Raw genomic sequence first — 26,589 nt, 5'->3', positions numbered from 1 at the left:
GGAGGTACTCAGTGAAGCAAACAAGATTATTGATCCGCATAAAATAAGCATGCATGGAACTCTTCAAAGCCTATGGACTGAAGTGTCTGCCCATCTGTTCCCCAACTAAATGTGTTGGATTTTCACTGCCCAGTCCCTTGCACACACCATTTCTCTAAAGGCCCCAAGTTTGTAACGTGGAGAGTAAAATATGTGTATGTGCCTTGTTCACTGCAGAGAGAAGCAGTGAAATGAACTCCATCTAGTTAGGAGTGTTCAGCTTAAGAGATGACTTTTAGTTCTCCCTGTACACCTGTTCTGACCATAAAACTCATACTGTATCCCAGGAAGCTTCAGAGCCTGTGCTTGAGGTGCTGCCACAATATATCCCATGTTTCAGTAAAAAAACCACCAGAATTTATTTCTCTAATGCTCTAAGACTTTCAGTTCTCATTTGAGTTTTATATTGAAGAGTCAATAAAATGATTTGTCAATTCAGTTTCCTTGATGCTATCAGTGTTTCTAAATGGAAGTAGATTTCTTCCAAGACACAGTATGCTTTTTTTCCACAGAGATTCTGTCTAAGCTGCATTACCTGACTACACAGCCAAATAAAAAGTGTCAATGTAGATATTACTGTGAGTCATTTGCCAGACAGCTGGCAAATGTAATTTTGCTGTGTGCCGAAACCACAGTTCAGCCAGTCTGTGAACAAAGACTTGCTTTCTCATATTTCAGATTTTCAACTTGCAGCCTGCTCCCCAACACATTAATTAGGGGCTGATTGTCTTTGATCTTCATATTGCAAAGGTTTTATGGCCTTGCTTTGTACAGAGCATAGTATTTAGAGAAAGAGTGAGCTGATCTCAGCTGGCTTGTCTAGATGCTAATGATGTAAATATACATCTCTGGAGAGGAGCTCATTCTCCTCAGTTACACTGACACTGAATCAAAAGCCAGCTGCATGCAGCAGTGTTCAGATCAGGCCACTATCTAGTGCTGAATATTTTGGTTTGCACCAAGCAGAACTAATGTGAGACAAGATAATCTGCATGTGCCTTGTATTAAAAAAACCCCTAAAAACCAAGCCCATAAAAAAACCTCACGCGCCCCAAACCATGACAAGAAAAAGCCCTACACATATGATATCCTGCCATATTATAATTTTTCAGCTGCAAGATTAAAAGAAGATCAGATAATGAGAGAATTGATAATAAGGAAACTTGACTAATTATTTGTGGCCACAAAGGAATTCTGCTGGGAAGAGGAGAGTGGGCAAGCAAGACCAGAAGGAAAGGAATCTGACTGATGAGGGTGGAAAATGAAGGAACAATTCAAGACTTCACACATGCCAACACATCACTTTCAACTGCTCTTGTTTTTTTGTAGTTGTTTCAGGCTCCGATTAAGACTTTTGTTCCTTCAGTGGGTCACTGGTAAGATTTTTTTCACTGCTGTGTTTGTCATGTAGACTCTAATGTGAACCTAGAGTGCTGCTTTTACCATCATCAGGTCATTTGTGTGCTCTCCTTTTTCTCTTTTGCTTTCTGTCCTTCCCTTGACCACCAGTGCCACCTCTGAAGATCTTGATTCCCTTCCTGCTGCAGAAATCTGTTTTCTCTCTGAGCCATGACCATGTTGCTGCATCTTTTGTGAGCTTCATGTCAGTAGGTCACCACTAGCTGCAGTAATAGCAAGGTTCAAGTCACCTGTAGGTCAAGGAGTTAAATACTTCTCCATGTCCATTTCCATTACTTCACTGGAACAGGAGTCCCAAGACCTTCAAGGTAATTTCCTGCTCTGCCTGAGATTCCTGGATTGTTGTCCATGTGCGACTCCCATACTCTCTTTAGTACTGGCCCAATTTTGTCTTCATTCTCCACTATCCTTAATTTATTTCCCTAAAACTTGTAAACTGGAAGATTATTGACTCCAGCCTTCTAATTTCCTTACACCAACATTTCAACTGAACATCTGTGGCTCAGTTGTAATGTTAATAAATATTTGAATACAGGAAATGGGATGCTGTAGCGCTAGAGATAATATGTATGTTCACTCAGTTCTTACAATAAACATCTCTTCCACATCTCCTTTCCTCCCCACTGCATCGGCTATGATAGATAATCCCTCAAAGCTTTGCTCTCCTACAGAGAAACTGGAAAGAGAAAGGGGAACTAACTGCTCCATCTATCAAGATTCCCTCTGGCCCAAATCTGTGTACACTCCCGCAGGGGATTTTCAGTGGAAGTACATTTTGTGCTGCAGAACATGTGTTAGTTTACATCCTGTTTTCATTTCTGCAGAAAATTCACTTCCTAAACAGTAATGGGGGAGTTTTTGTGTTCTCTTGATGGGCCAGGCTGTATAAGAAGCCATGTTCTCTGAGCAACACAAAAACCTGGAGGCTTCAAATGGGCACAAGGTGTGCTGGCCTGCTTGAGACTCAGTTACTGCGCACAGAGTGCTGTGCAGGCCAGCAGGATTACCTGAAGAAGTAATCCTGCTGGCCTGCACAGCACTCTGTGCACAGTAACAGTGTGGTGTGTCATTAGGAAAAACAATTATTAATTAACCTGCACAGGAATATATACCCAGTACAGTACTTCCAGCTGATTCCTGCCTCTGTGCTATCCCTTCTAAAACACAAAGAAATTATACCTTACTAATGTCTAATTATTCACCATCTCTACTACCTTTGCACCATTTCCAACAGCACCACATTTCAGAGTATCTGGTACTCCATATTTCTTCCACCTCTATATTCCGCTCACTCATTTGATAAATTCTGTGGTATGGTAGATTAATAGCTTCCTTTACTAATGTTAAGAGTTTTTGCTACTTTTATCTTGCCATCTCTAAAAGTCCAGCCAAGAATATGCTGAAAACTTGCTTTTTCCTAGGTCTTCATTAATTAAAAAAAAAAAAAAAAAAAAAAAAGAGGCTGGGAGGATAATTGCTTATTTTAAGCCAGTAGCAACTCTATAAGGTTATGCAATTGTCAATAAAAATCTAGTTTGACCTACATACATTTTATTAATGATGATGAACCAAAACAAAGGAAATAAAATCTTATTATTACTATTTCACAAGATTAATAATATTTCATATGAAGTTACAGAGAAACAGATACAGTGTTTTATACTATTTTCCAGTATGTACTAAACACTCTTTAAAAGCATCCTGCATTTCAGATGTTAGGATGTAAACCCTCCAAGAATAAAATCTCATTTGTCCCTCTCACTTAGCCAGTCTCATAACAGGTAAGTGAACACAAGAGATAAAGCCTAATCTGAAATGGCTAATGTCAAAGCTTCTATGTTAAAATGTATTAATGTGCTTGCTCATCACCCCTGTCTCACAAGGCACATAAATGTTTATCATTTGGGCTTGAACATTCCATGCCCAGTACATGGCTGATTTGGGACTTTTATTTTTAAGAGTGTGGGTGAGTATGTGTGTAAAGCTCTGCCAGTTCTAGCTATTTACCAAGAATTATGGTAACAATTGTCTGTATGTACAAAACAAATGAGAGAAACATGTCAAGGAGGGATCCTGTGCTGTTTCAAGAGAAGAAAAAAAAAACCATCCAAGTTTGGCCAAGTTAAAAGTTTTTGATAGAAGCTCATAAATGCCATTTGGACCCTTCAGCCCCAGCATCTAAGTATCTGGCTGTGGTATAGGTTTACACCTACTGATTGTGCCCAGCTTCCTTAGAGTTCCTAGCACGTATTGGCTCTATTGACAGCTCTTCAAACTAGAAAGGGGAAGACATGGACATTCCTGGTGGAGCTAATTTTGGATCAGGGCAGGCACTGAATGCGGGAGCAGCCTGTCCATTTTCCCTAAATTCTTGAATATTATTTTTCTATGATAGTTGGACTTGATGGTCTTAAAGGTCCTCTCCAACCTTAACAATTCATAATATTGTATGACATTCAGGAAGAGGAGGGAAAAATTTTTTGGTTTTAAAGCGGAAGGTCATAAAGTATTTTGAAAAGGAATCAAGCAAAATGAAAATCTTATAATTTGACTTATAATTTGACTTATAATTTTGGGAACAACCCTTGTACTAGCTAGGTCCCATGCAAAACTGTGTAGAAAATGAGTCTGCATGTTCTCCTGCTGCCTTTTTTTTTGGTGGAAAATCTTATTTCCATTATATTAATGACTTTGAAATAAATGAGTCATCTCTACACTCATTAAGAGGAATGTAAAATGATATCCAACCCCAACATCCTTCTCACTCTGCAGGCTAACAAAGAGAGAACAGCACAATGGGTACAGCTCTTATCTTCTAAATCTTACCCTAATATCAACAAAATGCAAATGAGTGCCTACTTTTAAAGTTAAACATACATTCTAAACATTCAGTCTATCCTATCCTGAGTCAATATTGCAGCTGTGGGCCTCATGGCATCTTGAAGCTTGTTGTTCTTCCCTAGTACCTCTATTACAGCTCCTTTTCTGTTCTTTGGACTTCCACATCTCACCAAAGTCATTGCAGGGCTTTCATTTCCATACTGTTTGAAAATGGCAGGCATAGAAATAAAGTTGGCTCTTCATTTACTGTTCTCCTGCCCCCATCAAATCCCATTAAACAGGGGGAAGCTATAGAGTTTACTTCATCACAGGGCCCCAGTTTTAAATCAAGAGTTCGGAGTTGTGGGATTCCTTTGTTGTATGCCCATTTTTGGCACAGCTAGAGGTGGATTTGGTGTGGCACGTTACTGACTCTAGCCCTGACTTCTTGTGACCCCCAGTGTGCACTCAGCAGTAATCCTGCCTTTTGGGCAGCAGGGAAAACCCCAGACTGCATCTCACCTAGGCAGGAGGGAAGGCAAGGCTGCCTGAACTGCACTGCTTTGTTTGCACATGGTTGGGTTTTTCCCTGGCTGTATTGAACCTTGTTTTGTTTTAGCCATTGTTCAGGTCTTGGCTGTACAGGACTTATGTTCTAGATCTCTATTTTTTCCTGTAATTTATTTGCCTTATCAGTAAAGATGGTTCCCTGTGGAGCAGCTATACTTAGTTGATTTTGGATTCAGTTTTAGTCTTATAGTGACAGCTGTGCCCTCAAAAGCAGCTTGTAAACTGTTCCATGGAAAGGCATAAAGCACTCCAGGGGCTCACCAGAAGAGGAAATGGGGCCACAAGTGTAGGACAGATAAGATCCCTAAGGGGATAAAAATAAAGTTTAACTACAGAAACCAATCATTTCAAATGAGACTATGATAATATGAAGGTAGGCAAGGGGTTTTGGAGAACCACACAGATGAGCTTTGGGTGACATGTATTAAAGAAGGAAGTGTGGTGCAGGCAGACTATGAGGAAGCCAGGTCTATTGCTTCTTGCAGAAGAAGAAAAGTGAGATTTCCACTTTGTTAAATAGTAGTAGAACAGTTAGGAGAGGAGAGCAGCTCTTTTGTGAGCTGTTGCAAAAAGCTGGTTTAAAAATTACTTCATTATCAGCATAGAACAATCCTGTTGGAAGGAGAGAAGCCATATTCTTGCCCTCAGACTCACATCCTTAGCTACTCCTACTCTACTTTCCCATGTTTCTTGTGGCACACTGTGCTTGTTGGGAGAAGCCCTGCAGCTTTTCTCAACCTCATCAGGATCAGCCTGGGCAGCACCAAATATATCCATGGGCAACTTCTGTAGCACTCACTATAGGAATTCTCTTCCCTGCTCATACAGCAACTGCAGGGAACTTCACTAAATTTAAAAGCTCTCCCATCAAACTGCTTAAAAGTGTCCAATGTCTCCAAAACTGTGAAAAATGAGGCAATATAATTCTAAAAACATTGGTAATTTTAGGTCCTTGTCTTTGCATTCTAATGAAGCTTGCAAAGGCTGTAGCAAATTATATACCTTCTGCACACCTCTTATAAACACTAAAAGTATTTGGCTGGTGGTTCTTTCCTTCCAGTCTCTTTGATTTCCCCCTACAAAGATTTGAAAGCATACCCCATAACAGGAAATCCAAAAACATTTGCTACCTTTGCAAAAGCTATTTTACCTGGATTCATTTTACACTTCTGACAACACTCTGCTAAGATTTCTCTGAACTATCACCATTAAGAAATGTTCCAGTAAGAACAAGGGTATTGTTCAAACATTTTCCATCTTAATTCCCACAAATGTCTCAGAAGAAAAACCCAGCCCCCCTTCAATCTCTTATGAGGTTGGAATATGCACCTGGACAGATGGAAAGAGAGTATGTGAAAGCTGCACTTGCATTGAAGGCACAGGTATATTTTTAAAGCAACCTGTATCATCAAAACCTTTGTTTACTTCAAGTAATTTAGTGATCTGGTTTTTTATATGTTGTCACACAGAGTTCATCCTGATTTTCAGCAAAGAATGGCATCAAGCAGAGAGGAAGACTTTTCCAGAAAATTTGCTGTGCGACCACCCAGCCTTGGCTTTTTGCACTGGTCATTGGCCAATCTATCTGCATTTCAATAGGGCACTTGGTCATCTTGACCTATTAAGAGATGCACTTGAGGCTGATGTGATTTGGTTCAGGAAGATTTACAGAACTCACCCTTCATCTGTCAGCATGGTCCCAGGCAAAGTTTGGGGATTTCACAAAAGAAGGGGAGAAAGCCCAAGGTATGGTACCTGTTGCCATTTAATTGCAGGGGTTCCACACTGCTGTCTCCTATCACAAAAGTTTCATACCTGCTTGGTGTTTCTCATGAGCAGCTCCTCCAAGCACTGACTCTTTCTTCTTCACAAAGCAGCCAAGTGACTCCAGTTCCCTTCTCAACTAACCACCCCACTCTTTTATAGCATCTTCTTCTCATTGCTTACAGCTGTGGCCTGGTAAAGTCAGGCCTGTTCCTAATCTTTGCTAATTGGCCCAGCTGCAACTCCTTAGGGGTAAGATTACTTTCTACACTATCTTTATTTTCTTATATTCTATCCCCCTACAGTACCTGACTCAGGTATGCAAATAATTACTGTCCAAAATGTTGGATTACATAGGACATTTTTCTGTAGCTGGGTTATTCTGGCTTGCATAATTATAAATAGACAACATATTTAGATGGTGCAGAACTAAAAAAAAAAAAAAGATCTTGTTTTCTTTCTCTATTGTTTTCCAGGGAGTTTGTTCCATTTTGCAGTATGAGAAAACCCCCAGCATTCCAGTGCTTTAGTTCTGCACACTGCTATGGCTCATCAGATGTTCCCAGCACTGCAGGTGCTCTGTGACTTTCTTTCCCCTCTAAAGGGACAGTCACTTTCAGCATGGATGGCCATAAGCTGTACACCCCCTGTTTGCTCAACATTCACTGGAGGCAATGTAATTCATCTGTACAATACTTGGCATCAGTTTCAATGATAACTTTTCACTTGAGACATGTCTATCAAATGTTCTCAAATGGAGAAAAAGATCTTATTGGAAAAAAAAAATAGTAGTTCTCCGAAAGATGTTATAAAAACACACATGTAAGGACTGTAGACAACATGTACAAGATCTTTCATTTCACTTATCAAATGGTTTACCTGTGCTTAAGAATACCCAGAACACAGCTTAGTCTGGCAAATGCTAAGTTTAGCCTCTTCTTACAGAAGCATTTTGTCATATAGTTGTTTATAAATATTCTCTTCTTCTTTCTTTCAAACTCCTCATTTCCAATGAAAGTTTTTCTCAAACAAATGTAAGCCACATCTGAGAGGTTGTTTTGTTTTGCCATACATAAGACCTTGAGATTAATTGCTTAATGCTTTGTATGGGTAAAAGCAAACCACAGAAACCTGGCAACAATATTTGAGTCACTAATTCTCTTTTTCAAGCTATGTATTAATACCAAGTAGCCCCCAAATTAGCACAGATTAAAAAGAAATCATAAACCATGCTAACATTTAGTGAAGCACACTGACATTTCTGTTGCATACTGGAAAGAACTGCAGCAGCTCCAGCTGAACTGTGCTGAAGCTGAGTGCGAATAAGCAATGTTCCTCAATGGAAACACCCAAGAAACACAGACTGCAGTGTTCCAAAGACTTTGAGAGATTAAAGTTACTAGCAAGGTGTGGCTCTGATCCCATAAAACACACTAGCTACATCACACATGGAATTTTATGGTGAGCTGAAAGGAAAAGTGAGTAAAGAATGTTTGCAGGGTTAAACTCCTATCGTGATGAAGAGAAAGGGTTGTAGCAACTTTATACAAGAAGTGCTCAAGTAAAGGAGAGAAGAAATCTGTAGATTTTTTTTCAAGATTTAAATGTTTGTCTTGAATATGATAGAAGTTTTACAGACAATACAATTAGTTTTTCTCAGTTTTCCTAGGCCTTTCAGTGCAATCACCCAGCTACATCTGAAGCCAGTTCTAAGAGCATAAGCAAACCCTGTTCCCTAAACAAGATTGTCACCTAAGCCCTGATTATTTCTGGCTTATTGAGAATTTAATGGGCATGGCCAGAATTCATACTTTGGATTTGATTATTTTTAGTCCTTGTGGCACCATTTCCCTCTCTCCTGTTACCCAGGAGACAGCTACCCATTGTTTTCTTTTGAAGAAAACCCAAAGCTGTGCAAAGCAATACAAAGCTAAGCCTCCTGGTGCTATGTATTCCACACCTGATAACACCCATTTTTGGCTTATTCTTCAAATATGCCATTCCTATACAAAATAGGTTTACCTCCCTCCATAACACCAAATGTTTCCTGCCTTCTTTCCGCAGATTTTGAGGCTAGGAGCACATGTAATCCCAGTCATCCACTGATATCCTACAGATCTCCCTTTGCCTTACAGAGGCTCAGTGAGCAGGAGCATCAACAGCAGACCTTGCTTTGTTCTAGCAGCCTGTCCTGATTTCATGCACCTTCCTAATGGTGCTTTTCCTTCTGCCATCCAGGAAATTCTCTTAGCTAAAAACCACTGCTGTATTTAATATAATTTCTTTAAGGATTAAACAGGGTACAAAAATCCAACAGAAGATGCACTGAGCCTTCTCTGGTAACCATGCTGCCATTTCCTGATCTTCCATACTCTTACCTGCTGTGACTGTGGCCAGTTGTGTAGCTGGATAATAATAACATCTTTATAGAAGTATTCAGATCATCTTCTAGAATCATTTAGGTTGGAAAAGACATTTAAGATTGAATTCAGCCACAAACCTAATGCTGCCAAGTCCACCAGAAGTGATGGGATGAATGAATATGCTTTTCCAGGTGCTCTGTAGAGTGCAGCTGGTAGTGATGATAGTGAAGATAAGGATTATAATTTTTGCTGTGCTTCTCTTCTAGTAAAACATATTTCCTCATGGACCTCCCCAAACTCCCTGCTGTACTGATCCCACTATGCATCTAGAACTGACTGGAGTGTGGGTGGACAGTAATTGGAAGTGTTCAAACCGACTGTTAAGCTTCCTGTGTGATCTTCCACCATCCCAGAAAGTGATCCCCTCCCCTGAAGGCCTTACAGACAAGGAGTGCAAAGCCCCCGACTCTCGGGTTTCCCACTGTCCTTCCTGCCTCACAGTGTAGGCTGGCTCAGGCTGATGATTCACAGATCCATCTATTTTCAGCATGGCTTCTTGGCCTTTTAGGTCATGGCACTATTTTGCTTGCAGGCACCTTGCTTGTGTGGAGATACCTGCCTGATGTCTGCTCCCAGCAGTCTTTCAGCAGCTGCCTCACGTGCACTGCTTTGCTCCAGAGCAAGCTTATCTCTGCACTAGCAACACACTGCACTTATCTGAGGCAGACATTATCTTCTCATTTGAGTGCAGCCCATTCACATCACAGAATGCATGCTCTCTACAGCACATATCCTCGTGGGAGGTCTCCTATCGGCTCTCTATGAGCTTGTTTGCTCATTTTGATGAGCTGCTAATTCTGTTTGATCTGGGGAACAGGCACAGCTACAAAATACACACAGTGCCCCCAGCACCAAGTCAAGACAGAGGACACCCAACAGAAGCTTTGGAAGGAAGTGAAAGATTTTGGCTGACTTCCACTGTCCAGTCCCATGACAAGAACTGCTCCGCACAGTGATCTGACTTCAGGTACACAGAGCCTTTTAAAGAGGCTTTGCTGAAGTGTAAAATCCTCAGAACATCTTGGTAGAGATTGGTAGGTAGTGATCTTAGTTATGATTGGCTCCAAATCAATTCTCTGAACACCACTGAGTCTTAAAGGCAAATAGAAGAGAAAATCAGCTGAGAAGAGGTTATTTAGAGAGGTCTGTGTGTTTCTCAACACTATGACCACCACAGCTGTCAGGCAAAAATGATGCAAGTAAAAACCCAGTAATCCTGAAATAAGCAGTGTCTAGGTAGACATTAGACAGCTGGCTGAGTACAAAATACTCCTGAGCCACACCTGCCCTGGGAACTGACCAGCAGATTTGCCTGGTTAATGAAGACCTATAAAAAGCAACCTATACAAAGACCTATACAAAACCCTTATACACAACCTGCTGGGCTTTGTCTATAATCCATATTTTGAAGATGTTGTTTGTATAAAGTTATGGTATTATTCAATCACACTATGAGCAATGCTATCAGCATCACATAAACTACTTCATATATTGCAAGTTGATAATTAAAAACTATTAACTTTTTTTGATGCTCAGTCCTACAAGAGAAATCTGACCTTGATCTTCTGTTTACAGAACAAACCTATTACATTAAATCTGCAAAAAAAGAACAGTACAGATCCCATGGAAGTCATTGGCCTGAACTAGCCAAGCATTTAGTTTTCTAGTGGAATTCTGAAAGGAGGATTATGGTACTAGCACACACCTATTAGAAGGATAATTATGCTGAAGAAATTAAACAACCTACACATGATGCCTCAAGCTGTTGTAGAGTTTTCTTGCAGTGTGCTTTAGAAGGCCATTGGCTGCATCCACTTTTTTCCAGATGCAGGGAAATACCTTCCTTTGAGACTGTGCCAATCTAAACTACAGAGGTAATCATAGACCATAATGGCTTAAAATTTAGACCAACTTGAAGATGAGAGCACCGAGCTCATGTTCAGGCTGGAACTGTGACCCTGGTTGTTCCAAGTCCAAGGACAGCCTACAAACAGACTCTGTTCTTATATAGCATTGTAAAACATTTCTAGCAGTCTTCCTCTTAATCTTTTAGCAAGAAATGCTTCTTATCCCAGACTTAATGGGGTATGACTGGGCAGCACAGGAGAGCTGTGCCAACTGACAATGCTTAACAAGGGCAGAGCTCTAGCTTTTCATCAAGAAAAAGCTTTTAAATAACAAGTCCCCTTCTGCTGCAGCTGGCAAGCTGTGCCTGAAACGTACCTCCCTAGCTCTCCTTCTGCAGCACTCTGCATGTAACATTACAGAGAAAATAAAAATTAGAGCAACTTCAAAGGGGTTTTTTTTTGGTTTTTTTTTTTTTTTTTTTAATTAAGAAACCAACTGTAGCTGTTTTAATCATCAGGAACCAATACCAACAAAGGCTTTATTCTTGCTGGAGATATGCAATAAGGAAACATAGCACTAAGATTTTCAAGGTGTCCCTTTTCCTATAAAGATTAGATTAAAAATGTCAGTTTGAACCAAACAAAACCCCCCCTTCCTCCCTCCCAACCTCCACACCACAAAACCCAAACCTTCTGAGACAGAAACAAAAGCCAGAAGTCCCTGGAGCCTGTCTGTTGTTTCTGGAGGTGGGTCAGCTGGATACTGCCTTAGTTCTGTTTCCAGTTAACTGATATTTTTAGGCTATTCCCACTTTGTGCATACTATTTGCTGAGAAGAACACAAAGCTGCAGTAATATTATCTAAATGTCCTAAAGCCCCTCAAACCCTAATTGAAAACATTAATAGATTGAGTTCTGTTCCATATTGTCATTTTGACAAAGGCACATTTATGGTTTATACATAATTACATTACTAATACATAGCAAAAAATGTTAATTCTTTACATGTTCTCCTTATATCTAATAGTTTTGCTCTTGACTAAGGACCAGTCCTTAAGTAACACCTGCTTGCTCATAGGAATACGACTTCAAAACCCAGAGAGAGCAAGGGTCCAAACCCATCATTACAGCCAAGTACAGCAGTTTGTAATACTGTGGGTAGTTCTATTACACCACTGGTGAGGTTTGGCACAACTGAACCTTCCAAGACAAAGGCAGACAATGAATCAAAGTAGATCCTCTGTAACAAGCTTAAAATTTTAACAGCAAAAAGCGAATCATTGGCCTTGAAGCGCAGCTCCTGCAGTCCCACAGCACACAGCCCATGCTCAGCCTCAGCACACTGCACAATTTTCTCAGCTGTTGCTCAAAAAGCAGAGCAGTGCAAACACACTTACCTTGCTGTCCGTGGGCTACAGAGGTCTTGGCACAGGCTGGATCCCCTTTATACTGCAGGCCTTCCACTGCTCCCTCTTCCCAATGCTCAAGTAAAGGAGAACTGTTTATGCTACTGCACTGATAAAAATCACCTCAGAGGGGCCCAGAGCTGCCCTCATGGCTCATAAATTATATAGTTTTACTCTGCTTGGCACAGGCTTGAACCCTGTTATAAGTTAGGTTAAAAGACAACACAAAGTTTCTGCCTTTTCAGAGCCCTTCGGCAGTTTTGCTGCAAACCACAGGGTCTGGTCAGGCCTCTACAGGTGTTCTTAATTAGGAGAGAATCCATGTAAGGTACAAGCCTTAAAGATATATGGCTCTTAAGCACAAGCCTTCAAACCTCAGCCATATCACACCATCATCTTCACCGAGTTATGCTTACAAAGAGCACAGATAAAATAGTGTTTAATCAGAACTGCTGCTTCCCTTTGCAAGCAAAAGATAATGAAATAGCTATCCTGGAGTATGAAAGCATTGAGTTATCTCATCCTAATGTGAGTGCATGGTTGAATCACCTTCCTGTCTTTGACTTGCTTTACCACTTGGATTTAAAAAGTACTTCTGTCCTTAGAGGTAAGAGTTGTGTATGAAAAACCAGCATGGAGACTTCTTGCAGAATGTGATTATTTTTGGGAACAAATCACCTGGTCTCTTATTCACATTTTCAAGAGAAGACTGAATGACTTTAAAAAGCAAAGACTTCAGAGAGACAGCATGAAACCGTGCATGGAAATAAATACACAGCTGTGGCCTGGATGGTCATTAATGATGCACAGCCTGTGAGGCTGTATGGGAGTAACATTCTTCATTTTGAAAGAGTCAGAGGAAAAAAGCCACTAGCAATTATGCCACACAGTGCCATGAAATATATTAGACCCTTTCTTAATGCTGGATAAAATGAGACAGGTTTAGAAAAGCGTTGTCACTGCCATAACCCAAAGGATTCTCCAAAACAAGAACCTTGGCTTTCCAAGCACCAAATTTCCAGAGCAATCTGTCAAGGAATTTATCATATAAAGCAGCTAGAAGGTCTGAGACCCTAGACATTTGTCTTTTCAAAGGTCATAAAGTATTGTCAGTGGAGCATTTTTCTGCTCCCTAAATTATGAACAGCAGACCTGTTCTGTGGCTGAGTTGGTAGGACCTTAATTTTTGTTTGTTGAGGGAGTGAGGATCATTTATGGCCCGTGGAAATTCCCTACCAGGTTCTCTGCAGTGGGTGTGTGCTCCTGGGGTTCCTGCTGCAAACCACTCTGAAGATGTTGCAACATTTCAGGGCTCTTCAGATCACCAACTCCAGAAGAATTTCAGGAAGATGTCAGGATTGAGGGAGCCAGGTTGGGATTCCACCTGTGCAAAAGCAACACAAGCCAGTTATAAAAGGCTCTAGGCTTGTGCTACCATATTTTGAGTGCTGTTGTAATACCTGGGGCATCTCTGAAATTTCAGGGATAACATAAGGCCTCTGTCTTTCCTAAGTATTGGACTGTGCCATCTAACTAAAATTCTGAGAGTCACAAAGGAAGACGGAATGTTCATGCTCCTTTTGAACCTAATTTAGCTGCTATTCTGAACCATGTCCTATAACTGTCCTACCTCTCTGTTAATGTTTATAGAAAGCCTAGGAACATTATCTTTTGCCTTTGGGCTTCTCATCAAGATGTCTAAAGCATGTAAATAACTTTATAGAATCAACAACTGAGCTGTGAGGAAATTTGGACCACCTGATAAGGTCTCAAAATAAAGTTATGCAATTTCTGTAGTGGATTCAGCAGACCTAAACATGAAATACATTCATAGGCAAATCTTCCCAGAGAGAATCTCTAGGTTAGATTTTGATTGTATTTATCTTAGCTAATTTACAGATGACTTTAAGAAGGGTGGTTTTAATGTCTCTGTACTCCCACACATCCATGGCTATTTTCAGAACTACCCAGGATGCATTTGCATTGATTACAGTGCCCAAACAAGAGCCTGCCTTGATACTAATGCAGAGCAGCTGGTTTTCAGAACCTGGGCTACACATTGCTACAGCAGCAGCCTGAACTGCAGCTGCCCTGCGGCAAAAGCAGGAAGGGATGTTTTGATTTCCTGATTCTGGGCAGTGGATGTTGTAAACCAGAATATATGGGATGTACAGTGAGCAGCATGGCCCTCAAACTGGGCTGGAATAGGCAGGTTTCAGCAGCAGATACTCAGACTTGCCTATAGGATGCATTTGGCCATGATTTTACAGCCACAACTTGAGTTCAGGGAAGGTGAGAAAGAATCAGTGCACATCCCTGTCAGTGTCCCATAATAGCAATACTGTAACATAATAATATTTTTATTCAGTAGCTGTTGTTTCTGAAGGCTTCTAAATGCTTGATGAACCTTCTTCCCCATCTTTTATTCCAGAAACCCTCAGTGTTCCCAGCCTCTAGTTTAACAGAACCTGACTATCTCCACTGAATTCAGAAGTCCCCTGGATGGACTTGGTGGCTTAGTGTTGGTCAGTGTCACCAGCTGAATTAGGAACCTTCATTTGGTGGTGGAACTGCTTACCAGTGCTCTTCTGGAAGTGTATTTTAATTCTGGCTGTCTAGAAAGTCCTCAGCATCACCTCAGAAATGTGCCAAATCGACATTAATTTTCAAAAAGTTCAAATATGAGAAGCAATTATGTCAAATAAGATTCTTGGCTGAGAGAAGCTGATGTTATCATTTAAAAAAAGATCTGGCAAAGCCACAGTGTTAATGACATGAAAAGTAAATAAGCACAGGAGATAATGCAAAGATGCTGAGTTGGGCAGGAAATTATTTCTAATATGAAGTAAGTCTCTCTTTTATAATACTCCACTAAAATGGATGCATTTAAATTGCTGTTATGTGCCCTTATTCATTGCTGTTTACAGAATATTTAAATGCAGAGTTCATTTAATTCTGGCTAGGTCAGTAATTGTGGTAATGAACAAGGTCGACCATTTGCTTTAAGAGGAATAAATGCTCATTTACAAAATAAAATTACTTTCTTTTCGTGATTTCATACAGGCATAAAAAAAAATCATGACCCTCTGCAGGCACAAGTGAAAAGTTAGATTCCGTGAAAGCTTGATTTAAAGTCATGACAGTTCCTTGTGCACTAAAAAATCTGTCACTGCTATGAAACAAGACCCTATTTAATACACACACATGTCAATTTTCAGTAATAAAAGTTTCAGATGAAAAAATTAATTATTATTTGATTAACTAGTAAAATGTGGTGGTATAAATATTACCAGATAATCAGATAATTTCCTTTTCCCACTGATAAATTCTTGATAAAGTTACTTTAGTACCAATTGTCTACAAATAGTTTTGATTAGGGCCTCCATATTTTCAGTCAGTGGTTCCACTTTGAATTGCTGTTCAATGAATAAATGTGATTTAAACTTGTAGTGAGAATGTCACACATATAAACAATTGTTTAATTCACAAACTAGATGATGAGGCTGGCTAGGTGTGTCATTGTTCAGCTTTTTAAAGTTGTTAACTTGCTTGTCTTGACTTTACAAACAGAGAAATGGCCGCCTGATTTATTTTTTTTAAATAAATATCTTCAGCATATTTTGTAATATAACCCAAAGTTAAAGAAGTCTTCTTTAAATCTGCTAACTTATAATATCATGCAATCCAATTACATCCATTCTCAAAGGGTTCAATTCAAAGTTTTGAAACTAATACCAATCAGTTTCTTCATTATTTCTTAATAAATCACAGCGTGATCAGTGGGTTCTGTGAGACACTTCTGTGTCTTCTGCATCCTCTGTAGAGAATGCATTGGAAGCCAGGTCCATGTCTAATTTGGGATATAGCATGACAAGTTAATGCAGACAAGAAAACCACAGAAATGAAACTCAACTGGTGTACGAAAAAGGTGGGAGTGGATTTAGGGTGTAGTTTTTAAAAGAACTTCAATTTCAGGGCAGTGGTGCCAGTGTGCTCACTGACTAACTTGAACCCTGGCAGAGAATCTGACAGCTCTGCCTGGCCCTGGGGAACGAGAGAAAGGCCTCCCAAAACTGTTCTTCAGATCTCTCACTGAAGAAGTGGGATGTTTATTTCTGTGGTAGTATGCTGTATTTAAAATTTATAAAGTAATAATTTAAAAGTAATAAAGTTCTTTCAGTTTTGTAAAAGAGAAGAAAAACATTCAAATTAGGGCTTTGTCCAGTAAGGCAGGAGATCTCTTTTCTGGTTTTAGCAGTAAGACATACTTTAAAGGTGCCCAAGTAAACCAGCAAATTATTTATTGCCTGTGCCAATTTCTCAGCTATAAAATAAGTTTAGTAGTGCAGGCAGAGCAGCAAAATGCCACATGATAGGTATCTATTTCATGATGATGGTGAAAAGAAACAGGAAACAAAATGAACTGTGATATGCAAGACTGAAAGAATGTCACTGGGACAATACAGTGGAAAAGGACAAGCAATTGGAGAAAAGAATATGAAGGAAGAGAAATATGAAGTAAAAAGCAACAAAAAGCAGGTGGGAAACAGCCTGGTACTGTGATACAGATACTAATTTACAGTAAAGGTAAGTATGAGGTCTTATTAAATACACAACTATAGTGCAAAAGAATACTCTTACAAAACTTGTTTTGTCCAGATGCCTGTGCTCCAAAGTCCCCTAAAATGTTGTTAAGGTATATCTCCATTTAAAGGCCAGAAGGGCTCTCCTGGTCTGACTTCTCTTCCATATACTGTGAGCATCACATCCAGCATTCGCTGTGTGGAGCACAGTAACTGTGCAGAAGGAAATACCTGGCATTTTTTAAGAATCTACATTTCTCCCATATTCTCTGCACCTTCTTGGAATATCCAAAGCTTCAATTTATTGAAGGCACTAAGTATAGTTTCTTCTTTCATGTGGGCAGAGATCAGTCAATGTGTCCTTAGAAGAGTTGCCAAGAACTAAACTGACTTTGCTATAGTTTTCAGTTTAGGCTCAAAACCTTTGTAGCTGTTATTTTCTTCATTTAACACAAGCTTTCAGTTATAACCTGTGAATCCAATTACAATGTCTTACTCAGAGGTTTTTGGTTTTCTTAATTTCTTTATAAACAACAAAAATGTTCCCTTAAAAATGTAAAATACATTTTAATTTATGAGTTCATTTGAAGAGATGCCATCATTCCACTTACTACCCTTGTGTTAAATTAGTACTTTTCAATTCATAGACTTCACCAATGAGCCTCAAGGACTTTGTTCCTTCCCTGCACATAATAGGACTTCCTACCTTCCTTTCTATCCTAAATAGAAAAGCGAAATCATTGCCAGTGTTTAGGCTCTAGGCAGTTTTTGGCCTCCAGTTTTATTCTCACAGTTTTTTCTCCCCCCAGTGCAGAGGCAGTGATTATGCCTGTGGGGATGTGACGTGCTGGTGCCTGTGTGTGCAGGAACCTGTCCTTGCCAGGGACGCTCTGCCTGGGCACCGAGCACAGGAGTGTTGATCTCACTGTGAGCTGAGGCTGAGCCCAGTACCACAGGGCAGTGCTCCTCCTCCTGCACAACCATCTGGAACACAGGCATTCCCACCATGCATGGGTTTTTATCATCATTTAACCCCGGGCTTCCTAAAGTTGGAAGAAGGGAATTCATGAGCGGGGGACAGTATTGTGTCCTCAGTGCAATTTTGGGCATAGAACCAAGTTCTGGGGTTTGAAAATGAGCCTTCTTCCCTCAAGTTTGCTTCCTGTTGATCTTACTCCTTTTGCTACTTCAACTGCTGAAGCCAGTGTAGTTTACTTCCTATAGTCTTCTTGGAATTATGATATTGCCCCCAAAAATTAATTTATATTGGTTAAAATTACAGAAGCCAATGGATTGCTTATCCGTTTGACATGTTTGCATTTACACCAGTCTCTGATAGTCTGACTTACAATATTATAGTTAATTTGGAGTTAAGAGTAGTTTACTTATTGAATCCAGTTTGGTGGATCCTAATAAAGGGAAAAATATTCATCTGCATTTAGAAATACAAGTATGTAACTCTTCTGCTTATGTTCCAGCGAGGAAGGCAAAGAACACTCAGGACTGAAAGGATCAAATAGAAGGCTACAAATTCCAAGAATTTACTAGATTTTTATTTATAAAATCTTACAAGCAGGGGATCTAAATGCTCCACTGACTTCCAGGGGCATGCATTGTTTAGCAGATATTCCATTCAGAGAGCACTTTCTTGTGTAAAAGGGATTCTTTTGTTTGTGAGATTTTTCAGCTATTAGGTGAATCTTTATTATATGCCCTTCTCTAGTGCCTGAGACTGTTGTTGGAACTTGCATTCATTCTCATATTCAAAATGATGTAATGAGAAAACAGCTAATGTGCTTAGTTTTTTTAAGGAACTAACATGGGAAGCCTTGGAACACAAATTTTGGTAATTAACATGTTTGCTGACAGAAGCTATTTGTGTGTTGATGGCAAGCTGCTTCTGTACTGTATTTTATGTGCAGATGAAACTGCATGTAGGTACCTTCGGAGCTGGAACATGCCTGATATGGAGCACCTTTCCTATCTTTTGGTAAAGTGCCTGAGGAGCAGGACTGAAGAGAAATTGCTTGGGCATGGATACTGACCTTGAAGGGTAAATCTCAGCTACAAGGATAATTTATACCCTCTTTTAGGAGACTGTGTTGTGAGTCGTTCCTATTGCAGGGTAATGTGATGGAGCACAATGCTGCTGCTGAAGCTGAGATATCCCTTAGGTGTCTATTGAATCCATTAGGCTCTGAAAATTGCAGCTCACTGATTATTGACTTACTCTGCAACAGTTTAGTGTGTGTGTGGAGCTTTCACAATCAAAAAACTCTGGCGATTCCACATTAGAAAGTAATTTTCCATATGGCTTACTGGGAATTTAGGCACATAAACAGATACTCAGCAGTGATAATTAATGTAGTTTATTGAACAGCTTTCAGATTAGGGACATAATTTTCAGAGCTTTGTCAGTTTCTGTCTGAACATAGTGTTTATGTGCCTGGGAATTTGACTTTTCCTCTTGTATTTTCCTTTGTTCTCCATTTGGATGATAAAAGGTAAATGCAAAGGTAGGATTGTGCTGATGCAGTGGAAACATACCTCATTGCAGTTTATACACAGAACCTCTGCAAGAAATTATGTTTATGTGATCATCTCATCTTGCCACAGATGTTTTAGATTAAGCTGCTTCCTACACAGTCTGCACAAAGTACATGAGCAGATACTGTAATATGTTGCCTAGAAAATTGGTATGGAGTAGGAGCTGATGTGAAATTACAACGAGCAGTTTAAGTGCAGACGTGGCCATATCCAATTGTTTGCACTTAAATGTTTATGAGCAGAGGAGGAGCTGCAAACAACAAGGACCTGCTCCATAACCAGGTCTGCTGGGTCTCCTGAGTGGATATAAATATAAATAGCAACATATGGGGAAGGGATTCATTTGTACTCTAAACAGTTCTGCAACATCTTTCTTTTGATAGAAGGAAAACAACCAAGCGCAGCAAGCTTATGACACTGTGCAAATCTGTCACAGGCAAGGAAAACACAGCCCCAGCCTCATCTGTTCTGAGCCTCCTCTGAAAGGAGAGGGGGAGGGCGTGCTTGGGAATTGCAGCCGTGCACGTCCTGTCCAACATCCTCAGGGAAGCACCGGCAGCTCTGAGTGCGTGCTCCGGCAGGGCCACCCCTCTGTCAGGACAGAGTGCCCTGGTGCACAGAGTGCCTCCTGAGCTGGCACCCAGCTGAGCAGCAGCACTGCCACTGTCCCTGACCTGACTTCTGGGGAACAGCCTGTCGCCTCACATCTGGGGCTTTTGTCCTGCATTTGGCCTTCACAAATTATTTGGGTTTGGAAACTGGTGTTTTTCTCCCCTATAGGTTTCCTCTCTTGTTTTCTCCCCTGCTTTTCTTTAGTTTTGGTGTTTGTTTTCTTTTGTTTTTCATGCTTTTAGGTAAAATTCGGCGCTTCAAGTTCATCTTTTTTAGTAATTGGGGATGTTTCTCTGGTTAATGAAGGTCATGGGTAAGGTTCCAGGATTAAGTATTGTTAAAAGCTGCTCTGCCAAGTTCCTCTTAAATAATCCCCAGCAGAATTATCTTCTAGTGTTTGTCATGCTAACATAATTTCAATTCAGAATTAAAGACAAATGCTATTAGGACTCAATGAAGCAAATGCAGGAAAGGATCATTTAACATAACACTGATAAAACTGGCAGTAGATTAGAGGAAATTTCTTGTCTATGCAAGTGTTGTAAGTTTCTGCATTTATGACATTTTCTTTTAAATCTGAAGGTTTGATGCATTCATTTTATGGGTAAACAGATTTTTCTTATTTTGTTTTGTTTTTTTTTCAACTTAGTGCAAGGCTCCTCAAAAAATAAATGCTCTTTCATGTATAAATTTTGCAGCCTGATTATGAACTAACAATATTTTTATACATCATTCATAATAAGAGAGAGAGAATTTTGAAGAGATTTGAACACTTAAGAGATAATATACCGCTATAACTTCATAATACTTTGGTAATTTGTAAAGCTTGTTGTGGGCTCAAGCTAATAATTGTGACTTCACCTAAGATTCATAATATAGGCAGAGAGTCTGGTAACACAGAATCTGCATTTCAGTGACTAATATCATCCAAACTCTTCAGTGACTAGTCTCATCCAAAAAAGGTCTGTTCTGAAGTCAGCAGATACTGGGTCAGACTTTAAAGGGAATTATGCATAATTATATTATAAAAAGGTGAAGTTCCTTTTAATTTTTGTATGAATACCTCAGTGACCAACATAATGGATTCCTTTTATATTTTTTGGTGGTTTTTGGAGTGAGGTGGGGCAGGGGGAGGAATAAAAGATAAAAGTATACCTAGTGGGGAAAAAGGATTTCCATCATATGAAACATTTCAAGGTTTCTATCTCCCTTTTAAATATGAACCAGTGTGAAAAAAAATTTAGATTTTCAGTATCAATTTGGAAAATGCTCTCAAGCTTGAAATAGCTCATTTAAGAAACTTTAATGCCTTTTTAAAATTTTGACTCTGCTTTAATATGAAGTATATTTCAACTTTTTATTTTACTCTATTAAATCCTAGGAATTGGTCTGTATCAAAAGAGATGTAAGCACACTTTTGAAGAAGTGCTTAATCGTTTTTCATATGACAGATCTGGCTTTCTCAGTAGCAGCTTGTGCTATCACATTCTGTTCAAGCTGACACAGAGAAACATAAAGACTCCTCTGATAAGAGCAAGAAGTTCTTCTGGTGCTCCTGAAATATCTCATCCTGGCTACAAGTTTTAGAGGAGCCCTACAACAACTGACACTGCTTCTTTACCTCATCAGACAGGACTCCTCATCTCCACGAAGCAGCCTGTAAAAGCCTGTGAGTATTATGGGCCAGGATGCAGATGCTGCTCTTTCATGGAAAGATTTATGCTGGCAGAACTCACTTGGATGCCTTTGAAGAAAAGCAGCTGGAAAAACAAGGTGTCTAGGTGAATTCTTGAATTTCTTCCAGAGACAAAGCGACCCAGACTGATAATCTGTGCATTCCTACAGTGGCAGGAAAATGCATAGCCATGTCCCAGCAACAATTCCCTCTCCCAGCTTTACATATTTTTTCCTTCTATTCAGACTCATAGGTGATACTGTAAAACAGGCACAAGACTTTGATCTTTCCCAGAGTCTAAAGGTTTCAAACTGTAAATCCTAAGAATGCTGCAAAAGTCATTAAATGCGATACTGAAGAGGTTCTTCAAGTCAAAAGATTTTGAGATTCTACTTTAATGAATTCTCCAGCTGTTATCACTTGCACATAATCCTTTTTAACTGTGCTTCCAATTGCTTTTGAAAATTCAAATTCAGAACAGGTATTTTTGGTCTCACCCAGCTTTAACTGTTCCTTAGTAATATCTATGCAAAGTATTAATTACTAAATTGAACTTGCAAACATTTAAAAATGGTTTCCTTCTCTCTTTGACAGTATTTCATTCACAGCACAATTTCATTCATCAAAAGCATTGAAGCATCTCAGGATACCTGCATATTTATTTTTTCCCTTGGCTCCCAGCTGAGACACTAAATCTTATGCTTTCTTTTCAGACTTTTTGCTGCTCTGTGGAGCAGTCAGGCTGAGAATCCTCTGCAGTCCTCTGGGGTTAAGGAAGATGGTGTGAAAAAGAAGCCACAGAAGGAACACCTGTGCAACTAGCAGGAGGAAATATTGTTTTGGGAGCAGAAAAATTAATTGCTGGATATTGTGGTTGTGTGGAAAATTAGGTCACCCTAATTTTTCATACTATTTTAAGACCAGGTAACTAATCACAAAGCAGTAGTGTATAAGGTCAGAGAGTTTTTATGGGGCTGTTAGACAAGTCACAGACACCTGTACAAGCAGGAGAACTCCCAGGATGTGTGAGTTCTGCAAGGAGCAGCTCAGCAAGGGTTTTGCTCAGTATCCTACCATATCAACACTTCATTTTGTGCATTTTCTGATCAATCATAAAATCTCATCCAGCTGATTTCCAAAGCCAACTGGATCAGGTAGTCCTCTGTTCCTTAGACACAGAGCCCCTCCCTGCCCTCTCCAATAGAAATTCTCCAGGAAATGTCTGATGTAAACCATGCCAAGGTGCCACCAGGCTGAATTTCTTGCTACAATTTTAGTATTTCTCTGGATGTGACTTGTTCCTTATAATGACAATTATTTTGGTTATACAAAATGTCTGCCCTACCTTTTCTCCTTGACATGTAGAAATTTGAACACTACTGTGTCGTACTGGATTATTTTCTCCTTCTTTTTTTTTTTTTTTCTTTCTCTTTTCTTCTTTTTGAATGCTGTTTTGACAGCCAATCAATTTTTTATCTCTCTTTGAAGAAGCTACTCAAAAGGGCAGGAACACATGAGCTAACTTCAGGGATGGTAAAGGAGAGGTATTTTTAGAGTAAGGGGAACACAAAAATAACTGGTTTATTTATTGTAAAAAGCTGTGGAGGTCCTTAGCTTTGAGGCAGGCTGATGACATGTCTGCCACACTCATGACAGACACTTCAAAGTGCAGAGACATTCTACAGCACTTCAAGGAATTTCCCACTCTGCAAATAATGCTGCAGAAGAAACGCTCAAGTACAAGCAGCACAGCATTGCAGAAAATCCAGGTGTGATGTTTAACAAACCTTCCAGTTTTATGAAGTAGTGGAATTCCATTAGGAGTGTGGACTATTTGCTTTAACACAATCATTCATTGGGATAAGAGAAGTAGAACTTGCTCTGTAGGTTTGTAACTGCTGAAATTAATAAGTGTGGCTCATCACTCTCTGCAGTACTATACCAATTTACTGTGCTCTTTTATCTCAATTACTTTCTATGTGTGTCTTATATTTCTCTATTAAACTTCAGTAATTGTAACACTGTGGTAATAACATTGACATACTCAGCATTATATGATGGGCTATTTTACATTACTCTGACTGCCTTATTTACATTATAATTATTAGTGTCTATATAAATGTGATTCATTGAACTAATAAAGTTTTCAGACAACTGCCATAGCTCATTGATTTTTTTTCTGTGCAGAAATTTACCTTGCACTCTTAGTTGGCTTTCCCTTCTCTTTCAAGGCTGGCATTTGGACAATAAAGACCTTCCTCTTTAGCCCCATAGAAATTGTATTTAATACCTAATTTTATCTTGATTTTGTTAGGCTGACAAAGCAAATGGGAAGTACCAAAGCTGTATTTTCTCAACTGCTCTGTTCTTTTGTTCAGAAGTACTGCCAAAAGCACCCTTCTCGCTCATCCTGATCATCACCAAATGATGATTTTTTGAGACTAAGAAGTTAGCACTCGGAAATATTAGTGTGGTTCATTAGCCATGCAATTCTCCCCCAGAGGAATTTGGGCAATGCCTTTTGAAATGGCACAGTTGCTTCAGCCTTTCTCTATTTGCAGAGCTGAATGAGTTCATGCCTCATGTGCTGTGTACCCTGTGTGTCCTGCAGGGACCAAGTCTGCAGCCACTCCTACCACAACTTAAAAGTCTGTTAAAATGTGGTAAATGAAGATAAAACATAATCCAGATTATAACCTCATGCTTTTCAGGTTTTCATTTACTGGAGTTTTAGCAAATCCTTCAAACTCCATCTAGCACACCACCAGCTTATAACTTTAAAAACTACACATAGTAGATTTTGTGATAATAAGAAGATTGAGATAAATAACAATTATCAAAGAGATAGGTAAATATGGACTGTAAAAAGTTAAATCTATTTATGGTTCTCCTCCTGTGCCCTGGTCTAAGACAACTCAGTTGTCAGCCGTTTCATAGGAGATTGAGATTTCTCCCTGGTGGAATGCAGTTGTTCCCAGTTGCTTTTCTTACCAAACAACTGTGATAAGAGGGATTTCACTCCATCTCTCTTGTTTCTCTGAGCATGTGTTGACAGTAAGATGTGTACAGCACTGTGGGTTGGGATAATAATATGTTATATTGTGTGTTGGCCCTTTGTCCTTGGCATACATTGATTTTTTTCCCCTGAGGTGACCTTCATATCCTGGCTGTGTTGAGCACGGAGGGTATTTATTTCAGACTCCTTCCCTGCATGCTTAGCTAAATCCTGCTGATGCTACCAGAAATTACAAAACCACTGTGTCAGGAGATCCCAAATTGCCATGTCTGTGGGTCAGAGATCCCAGAGCTGCGATTCCAAGCGGCGTTAGAACCCACTTCTAAAGCTTTTCGTTTTCCAGCGTCTGACTTACATTTCAGATATTTATTCCAGCTGCTGGAAGCACTCATAGCCTGTGACACCACCTGCTGGGTAACACCTCTGTGAAATGTTTATCTCACTGTAATCACTAGTGTTTGTAAGGGATAAAGGACAATGTGATTTAAACGAGGAATAGAATTTAGAAACAGAATTAAGTTTAGAATAAAAATTTAGAAAGATTTTGCTCTTTTGGGGGTTTGATACTTTATCATTAGTGGCACATATTCCCTGCTCTGTTTCTTGGTGTAATACTCATGCAATTACACTCCCTATAGCTTCTTCTAACTAACCATGTGAAAGAAACCTGCAAAAAGGATCTTTACACAGACAGTGACTAGTAAACTTTACTGTAGCAGAGCTTATGCCCTGCTATAGTAATATCAAGATGCAAAGCCTTGTTATTTATGCAGACAGTTCTGAATGGAGGAGCAAACAGTAAGAAAAATGGCTTTCAAAGTAATTATTTTGGAGACCAGGGAATAACTGTGGTATACAAAGCTGATTTATCTCTGTTTCTTTTCTGTCCACAGCACATTAATGCAGTACTTTTGGTATCTTCTTAGTGGAAAGAAAAATGGACAAAATAAGAAATTACTCAGCAGCCATAGGGATCTGGTGTCTAGGTCTGGGACTCTAATTATACTCTAGGCTTAAATGATTTGCATTTTTACTGCAAAGTACATTGTGGATAAAAGGTTAAAGTTTAAATCCAAAGTAATACAGACCCTCTTTTTCAGGCTCTGATCCAAGAATCTGTGTTTGTGGCTGTGTAAGGACTGCATAGTCATTCCCAGACTACATGTGGAAAGGAATGAGAAACAATATAGCTCCTGAAATGTTAGCTTCTAGACAGGAAAATGCCACAGATCTTCATTAAATCAAAGAGGAGAAGCATGATTTGACCCCTTTTTGTAGTGCCCCAAAGGGATATGAGGTATAACTGAGTTGATATTATGAACAGAAGACTCTGAAAAGGTCTTGAGTGTTTGAAGGGCTAGTACCAGGGAGCTGGTAAAATCCACCACAGGATATTAATCAGATATCCAATGCTCCTTGCTATAATCTGGCCAGAAAATAGGCAAGATTCTGATGGAAATGCTATCTATTCCTGGGTCTGCTGGTCCTTGAAAAAGAAGCTGTCGATTACTCAGTAATTCAACTCAAAGTTGCTTCTATTTCTCCCAGGTGATTCAAACATGGTGGAATAAATCTGCCCCTCTTGCATCCAAGGAGATTTGTTGTGCACTATAAACTGTCATGAAGCTCTCCAGAAGAGAATGAATAAAGCAAATCTGTAGAAAAGCTAGTGCTCCCCAAGGATTTATTCTCTCCACATTTAAATATCTCTTTTCATAGTGCTATCTAGTGCAATATGCAGCCCACCCATGAGTAAATATCAGGCTGTTGCACTAAGACCTGTCAGTTCTGGGGTCCCAAAAGCTGCTGCTCCAAGGCTTCTCCATTACTGTCCATCCTGAGCTACAAATCAAGAAAGGTGCACATCC

General features: G+C 39.6%; 1 protein-coding gene across 1 annotated transcript in view; it reads right to left on the bottom strand.

Moving 5' to 3' along the window:
- The window catches only part of SLC39A10 (solute carrier family 39 member 10), a 72,463-nt gene extending 60,032 nt beyond the window's left edge, over positions 1-12,431 (bottom strand). Inside the window, exon 1 of the mRNA XM_030952189.1 lies at positions 12,280-12,431. The gene's annotated coding sequence lies outside the window, so the exon portion shown is untranslated. The remainder of the gene's footprint in view (positions 1-12,279) is intronic.
- Positions 12,432-26,589: the final 14,158 nt, after the last annotated feature.

This window comes from Camarhynchus parvulus, chromosome 7, assembly GCF_901933205.1.
Source record: "Camarhynchus parvulus chromosome 7, STF_HiC, whole genome shotgun sequence".
Lineage (NCBI taxonomy): Eukaryota > Metazoa > Chordata > Aves > Passeriformes > Thraupidae > Camarhynchus > Camarhynchus parvulus.
Note: the sequence above shows the minus strand (reverse complement) of the source record. Positions and strands in the feature narration are given on the sequence as shown.